General features: G+C 40.5%; 1 pseudogene; it reads left to right on the top strand.

The window, feature by feature from the left end:
• The first annotated feature begins 1879 nt into the window (after positions 1-1879).
• On the top strand, positions 1880-2827 carry LOC115509281 (annotated as a pseudogene).
• Positions 2828-7685: the final 4858 nt, after the last annotated feature.

The raw sequence follows: 7685 nt of genomic DNA on the forward strand, positions 1-7685 counted from the left end.
TGCTCACTTGCTCTTTCTCTAAAATAAAAAAAAAAAAATCTAAAGATTGGCCATAGCCAGGACTAAATAAGCTTTGTTCATAGATTTCGTTCTTTTTTTTTTTTTTTTTTTAATTTTTTTTTTCAACGTTTATTTATTTTTGGGACAGAGAGAGACAGAGCATGAACGGGGGAGGGGCAGAGAGAGAGGGAGACACAGAATCGGAAACAGGCTCCAGGCTCTGAGCCATCAGCCCAGAGCCTGACGCGGGCCTCGAACTCACGGACCGTGAGATCGTGACCTGGCTGAGGTCGGACGCTTAACCGACTGCGCCACCCAGGCGCCCCCATAGATTTCGTTCTTAATTGATTCATTGATTTATTCATTTAAAAATAATTGAATGTCAGAAACAGTAAACAAGCATGACAAAGTTTTTACTTTTTATGGTGCTTACCTTGTAATAGGAGACAGATAGTAAACAAAAAGTAAAAACACAATTTTAGATGAGGAGAGCAAAGGAGATAAATAGATTCTGGTGAGCTGATAGAGAGTAAAGGGTAGAATGTGTTTTTTGTTTTTTGTTTTGTTTTGTTTTTTTTTGTTTTTTTTAGGAAGGATCATGAGGAAAGGCTCCCTGAGCTTGGGCACTTGAGCAAATACCTGAAGGAAATGGGGGATGTATGTCAGAAATTGTAAGGGGCTCAGGACCTTGGGTCTGTTTTATTTTATTGACAGCTGAATTTTTTCATTTGATTTTGGAGGAAAAACCTATTTGTTATCTCTGAGAAGACTCTCCTTACTTTCTGTTGGATTGAGACCATGGCTACTTATGTGTAGGGCTTGGGCTGAGCCCAGAGTTCACATTTGGTGGCTTTGGCTCCCTGCTGGATCCAGGGTTTTGAGCTCTCACGAAGGCAGGGGGTGTTGAAATTGGACCTTTAGCCTCTTGTCTGCCAGTTCCAACATGAGGTGATATGGGACAGCTGGAGGTTGAGGATGGCAGTTCCTCCCATGCCCTCTTCCGGACCTTCCCCTATCAGTCTGGTGGATTGTTGGTATGAGGGTTGGGAGAGAGAGGCCTCTGACTGATTAAGCCTGGGTGCTGTTTAGCCTGTCACCTATGAAAAGACACATTTACTGGGGAGAAAAGCAAGGCAGGATTCCTCTTCCAAGAATAGAGGGCATAAAGTGAGAATTCACTCCGGCAGCTAGCTGACCTGTAGTCGGAGAAATACTCAGGCCTTGCCCTCAAGATCTTACAGAAAATCCTCAAAGAGTTGTCCATACCCATGCCTAACAGTGTGACACCTATGGTGATACAAGTAAAAGGAAAAACTTTCAAATGGATCTAGGGCAAATGGACCTTATGTCTTGGAGAAGCAAAGTAAACATGTACCTGCTCTGGGTAGGAGTGGGCAGAAAGACTTTTCTATAGTCTGGAGCAGGACTCACAGGACAGAATACATTTGGTGTATCGCATAGTTTAGGACATTCATGATGGAAGTGAGTTAGTGGTAAAAAGGAACACACTGGTCAGGGAGGCAGACTCGGTGGCTATTCACAGCACGATGGAAGGCAGGAAGATCTGTGGAATGAGAGATGTGGGTGGTGCACCCTGGGCAGGAGCTGGCTGTCTTGCCTATGGTATGCCATTGGTGACTGGGCTCGTCTTCCTGGCTAGATTTAATTTTCTTCATATATCATGATGGTCTTTAAAAAGATCAATACTGATCATGTAGGGGGAACAGTAGGACATGAACCCTTCCTAGACATGTTGTGGAGTCTGTGAACAGGAGAGGAATATTTTCTTTACCTGAAACTGTTTTTATTTTGGGATCAGAAGCAGTGTGATCTCTTTTTTACTCTCTAGATTTCACAAGGAACAACCTCTCAGGACTAAATGTTGGAGAGTCACTCTAGTGCCACTGACTTCTATCTCATAGGCTTCCCTGGCTCCCCAGAATTATGCCATATTCTATTTGCTACCTTCTTCTTCTTCTGTTCGGTGACTCATGGGGAACATGTTCATCATTGTGATTGTCTGTGTTGATAAATGTTTGCAGTCCCCCATGTATTTCTTCCTTGGCCACCTCTCTGTCCTAGAAATCTTGCTCATATCTACTGCTGTTCCCTTGGTGCTCTGCAGGTTGCTGCTTCCTGGGATGCAGACAATATCTTTGACAACATGTGGTGCACAATTATATTTGTACCTTTCTTTGGGCACGTCGGAATTCATATTAATGGGAGTGATGGCTGTAGACCGTTATGTGGCTGTCTGTAACCCTTTGAGGTACAACATCATTATGGACAGCCACACCTGCATCTGGGTGGTCATTGTGTCATGGGTGTTTCGGTTTCTATTTCAAATCTGGCTAGTCTATGCCATGTTTCAGCTTACCTTCTGCAAATCAAATGTGATAGACCATTTTTTATGTGACCAAGGGCAATTGTTTGAACTATCCTGTGATGACAGCCATTTCACAGTTTATTCTTTTTTAAATGGCTGTTTTCATTATCATTGGTGCTTTGGTCCTACAGTCATTTCCTACACCTACATCATCTCTACCATCCTCAAGATCCCCTCAGCCTCAGGCCGGAGCAAAGTCTTCCCTACGTGTGCCTCTCACTTCACATTTGTTGTGATCGGCTGTGGCACCTGCTTGTTCTTCTATGTGAAACCCAAGCAAATGCAGGCAGCTTGAGTACAACAGGGTAGCGTCACTGATGGTTTTAGTGGTGACCCCTTTCCTGAACCCATTCATCTTCACCCTCCGGAATGAGAAATTCATAGAGGCCTTTCGAGATGTCATGAAACGCTGCTCACTGCTATCAACTCCTCAAGGATTAGCTGTGTCCTAAAGACAATCATGAACTCATTATTGTGGACGTGAATAATCTCAAAGCACTAATTCAGTCTGAAATGATCATTTTCAACACCACGTGGTTTGTGATCTACAAGGGCATTTTAAGACACAGCTAGCGCTCCAATTTATAATCAGATGATTCCTACATGGGAGATCACATTATTTTTTTACCTGGACATATATGTTTATATACTCTTCTGTAGTTATAATACAACTTACAATATAGATTTAACAGGTGTAAATGTACAAAATATGTGTGTTTTTTTTTAAAGAACACTCAGCTTTTTGAATGGGAAAATCCAGGAAAAGTATAATTCTCTCCATGGCCGCTGACACACATGTTTGATTCTAGGTGCTGGAGTCATCTTCCCATGTTTTCCTCTGCTTTCATGATTTCCTCACTGCCTAAAGCACCTTCTGTTTCTTTTTTTTTTTTTTTCAGTATATGAAATTTATTGTCAAATTGGTTTCCATACAACACCCAGTGCTCATCCCAAAAGGAAGCACCTTCTGTTTCTTATGTGAGTGGCTTCAAATCCAGCGTAAGGTCCTACCCTTTCTTGAGATTCCCTCCCCAACGTCCAACAGGGATGTACATACCTCTCTGTAAATCTTCTCAACTGGCAGTTGTGAGAGTGAACTCACTCCACAGTCCTGACTCCTCCCCAACCTCAGGGCCAGATGATTCAGATACATCTCTAATTGTTGTACTTTCTCATAGTGAGGAGGTTGGGCAATGCCTTAGAAAGAGGCATTTTCTCATCTGGCATGAGTCTCATGATCACACCAGTCCCACATGTGGGAGGGCAACTGGCTGGTTTTGGGAATTGAAGTGACAAGGGTGAACTGATCTTGCTGTGCCCCTGGGCTGAAGCAGGTGTGCATGGAGGGCAGAAAAAGGGCAGCTGGTCACTTCTCCCCATAGTCCTCACATTGGTCAATCTTGACACAGGGCATTCCATCTCCCTTCTCTCTCAGCTACATTTCTGGGTTCCCTTCCTTCTCCCCCCTCACAAGGACCAGGTTTACCAAGCTGTCTTCCGGCTCTACAGTGAGCTTTCTCATCCACTTTGCAGTTCCAATATTGTGCCATCCTGGCCCCTTTCCTGTCACACCAGTATTTCAACTAATATTTCTGTATCATATGACACTGGTTTACTGATTTTTTTCTGTATCACTATTTGTAAATACACAAATAGAATATTAGTCATCCAAATGTATTGTCAAAAGGAGGCTACTTAAAGAATTTACGTAACTTCCAGACTATCAGATATTTTACAGCTGTAAGAACAATGAGGAAGTTTTCTGTGCCATTAAGAGAAAGATCTCCACGATACACTGTTGAGTAAGAAAAGCAAAGAGCAGAGCATTTTGTTTAGTTTCTTAACTTTTTGTAAGACAAAAGTAGAATATACTTTATATTATTATTTGCATGGAGAGAAGTTTGGGAAGGGAGCACAGGAGGCTGGTGGTTGGGGAGGTGGCAGTGAGAGGGGGCCTGAGGAGGAGTGCTGGGAGTGAGGTCTTTACATGGTTCTGAACTCCACATCATTCTATGCCTTACTAAGTCAAAAATAAAAGTAATCATCCTGCCTCTAATTGCCAAAAACGTTTGCTTGTTTCTACAAATACATCACTGTAGCAGAGAAGACATTTTGGCAGAAGAATCTTTGGTAAGTCTGGACGCTCTATAAGGTTTCTGTAGGGCTGAGTAGAGCAAATGGGAGAAGAGTTGGGATGGAACAGAGCAACAGAGCTTCACATTTTTCTTGTCCTGAGTCCTTGGCTACTTTTGTAGGGATATGGAGATCATCTTTAAATATCACAGATATACACCTCTTGTTATCTGATGGTTATGTTGGAAGTACCTTTTGTGAATCGGGGTTTTGTCTTTTCACTTTTTTATTGAAATATTCTGTCATGCAGAAGTGTTAACTTTGTTGTTGTCAAACATAATTTTTATCTGTGATGTGTATGTGTGTATATTGCTTTAAAAGTGCTTTTCCATTCAAAGGACGTGAACAACAGTCTCTTGTGATAACTATAGCCTCTGACAATGTAGATATAGGACAACCGTTCTTTAAAATAGGAGAAGAATGGGAAGAGCACATGCAAAGTATTTTTTTTTCAACTTTTTTTTTTTTTTTTGGGACAGAGAGAGACAGAGCATGAACGGGGGAGGGGCAGAGAGAGAGGGAGACACAGAATCGGAAACAGGCTCCAGGCTCTGAGCCATCAGCCCAGAGCCTGACGCGGGGCTCGAACTCACGGACTGCGAGATCGTGACCTGGCTGAAGTCGGACACTTAACCGACTGCGCCACCCAGGCGCCCCGCAAAGTATTTTTTAACAGTTTTCAGTAATGACAGTGGTGGAGATAGTATTAGCAGTATTATTCTAGGACTGTTGTGTGTGTAACGTAAGCTAAAGACAATGAATAATTATGGAATATTCTAGTTCTGAAAATAATATAGAGGAGGTTAGGTAAAGCCTCTAGGGTCTTGTATTTAAATTGTATATATCAGGATGGACTCATTTTATATAAATGGGCCCATTTTATATGTTCCTAGGTGTAGGTTGCATTCTTGCAATACTATTTCCCAAGATGAGTAATAGGACTTCTTGGAGAAATGGCTCTTTCCAGGTCTGGGCAAGAAATCTACAAGATGAGCTTGTAATATCTTATAATGGGGATCAAAGATTACTGGGGTGATGTTAACAGGTATCAGGAGCTGACTGGAGGAGACTTCTACTGGCCAAAGATGAGAGAAGGTACACTTCAAAAAAATACAATGGTTGCAACCATTGGAAATCTATCAAATATATTTAAGTCCATGAGTTCATAATGGTATTCCAAAAGCAGCCACCCTCAAAAGGTTACCTTCATTATTTGTCAGACCCAAGCCAGATCAAGGCTCTGGAACCAGCTACTAGTTACAGAAAGACATGCAGAGAACAGAAAGACATGTTTAACTGTGCCATGAAGATGGAGTCACCGTAATGTGGACTGTGGGAAACTCTACAGTAAAAACCCTGATTCTTCAACAAAGAGATTGGAAGAAAATTAAAGAGCTATAGAGAATCTATAGATTAAAATAGACTAAAAAACATATGAAATAAAAATGTAGAATACTAAGCTATAGTGTGTAGCACTTCAGACTGGCCTGATAAAATTGTTAAGAAGTGCAAGGAAGTGATTACTACAAGGTCTGGATTGCAGTCACTTTTGAGAATATGAGGATTGCAGTTGGAATGGGGCAATGGAAATGTTTCTGGGGTTGCTATCAAATCTCTATTTCTTGATCTGGGTGGTGGTTTATAAGGGTATTCACCTCATAATTTATTAAGCTATATGTATGTTCAGTGTGGTCTTTCTGTATTCATGTTTTATATTAAAAAGGCCTTCTACGGTGCAGCCACTGTGGGAGTCAGTATGGAAATTCCTCAAAAAATTAAAAACAGAATTACCATATGATCCAGGAATTCTACAACTGGGCATTTACCTGAAGGAAATGAAAACACTACTTTGAAAAGACATATGTATCCCCATGTTTATTGCAGCATTATTTACAATAGCCAAGATATGGAAGCAGTCCAAGTGTCCACTGATCGGTGAATGGCTAATGAGGATGTGGTTGTATATAGTGGAATATTACCCAGCCACAAAAAAGAATGGAATCTTTTGTTTGCAATGATGTGGATGGAGCTAGAGAGTATAATGCAAAGTGAAATAAGACAGTCAGAGAAAGACAAATACCATGTGATTTCACTCGTATGTGGAATTTAAGAAACAAAACAAATGAAAAAGAAAAAAAGAGACAAACAGAAAAGTATTGTCCTAAATAGAGAACAAACTGGTGGTTACCAGAGGGGAGGTGGCTAGGGGGATGGGTGAAATAGATAAAGGGGATTAAGAGGATGCTTAAAAAATAATTGAAAAAAGTCTTGTATATATTCTAATAGTTTTAATTTTTGGAGTTAGACATTTATATTTTTTAAACAAATGATTATTAATTTTGGGACAGGCAAAAGGTTAGTGATAACCTGCATTCTCTACAAATCATGAGCCTTAGGGAAGGATTAGCCTCTAAAGACTTATTTAGGAGGCTATAATCTGAGTAGAGCAAAAGTACAAGAAATTAGACAGAAAAGGATGGAAAACAATGCAGTGTGATAAATACCATGCTGACTACTGTTTTGTGATGGGTCTTGGCTGTGCAGGATAATTGTGGTCAGGTTTTCTGGAGAAATTGTGCTCTGAAGAGTCCTTTGAAGTGAGATAGGGATAGAGAATTTGCTTGTCTCTTCCAAGTAGGGATTCTGGGAGTGGGGCTTGTTTGCCTAAGGAGGTGGTAGTTAGGACTGAACAAAAGATGGAAGAAACAAGTCAGGTTAAGAAATAATAGAGATCTAATGTTTTATTCCTATATAGATAATCGGTTGTTACAGTACAGTTTATTGAAAAATCAGGCCTTTCCACATTGATTTGAAATGTCATACTGTCTTATAAGGAGTGCTTTTATTTCATGGATCTGTTTCTGAGCTCTCTATTCTATTTATATGATGTATTGGTTTATGCTTATAGTACAGACCCCATACAGATTTATAATAAATATTACTATTAGTAGGCCTTATCCAATCTCCTTTTTCATTAGAACTAATTTGGCTATTCTTGACTATCTCCAAACTCTTACATATGAGTTTAAAATAATTTTGCATTTGTGTGTAGATGTGTGTGTGTGTGTGTGTGTGTGTGTGTGTGTGTCTGTTATGAACAAATGTCCTGAGGATTTTAATTGACATTCATTGACACTCCCAAATCATTTAATGAGGCCAGCATTAC

Source organism: Lynx canadensis, chromosome A2 (assembly GCF_007474595.2).
Source record: "Lynx canadensis isolate LIC74 chromosome A2, mLynCan4.pri.v2, whole genome shotgun sequence".
Taxonomy (NCBI): Eukaryota; Metazoa; Chordata; class Mammalia; order Carnivora; family Felidae; genus Lynx; species Lynx canadensis.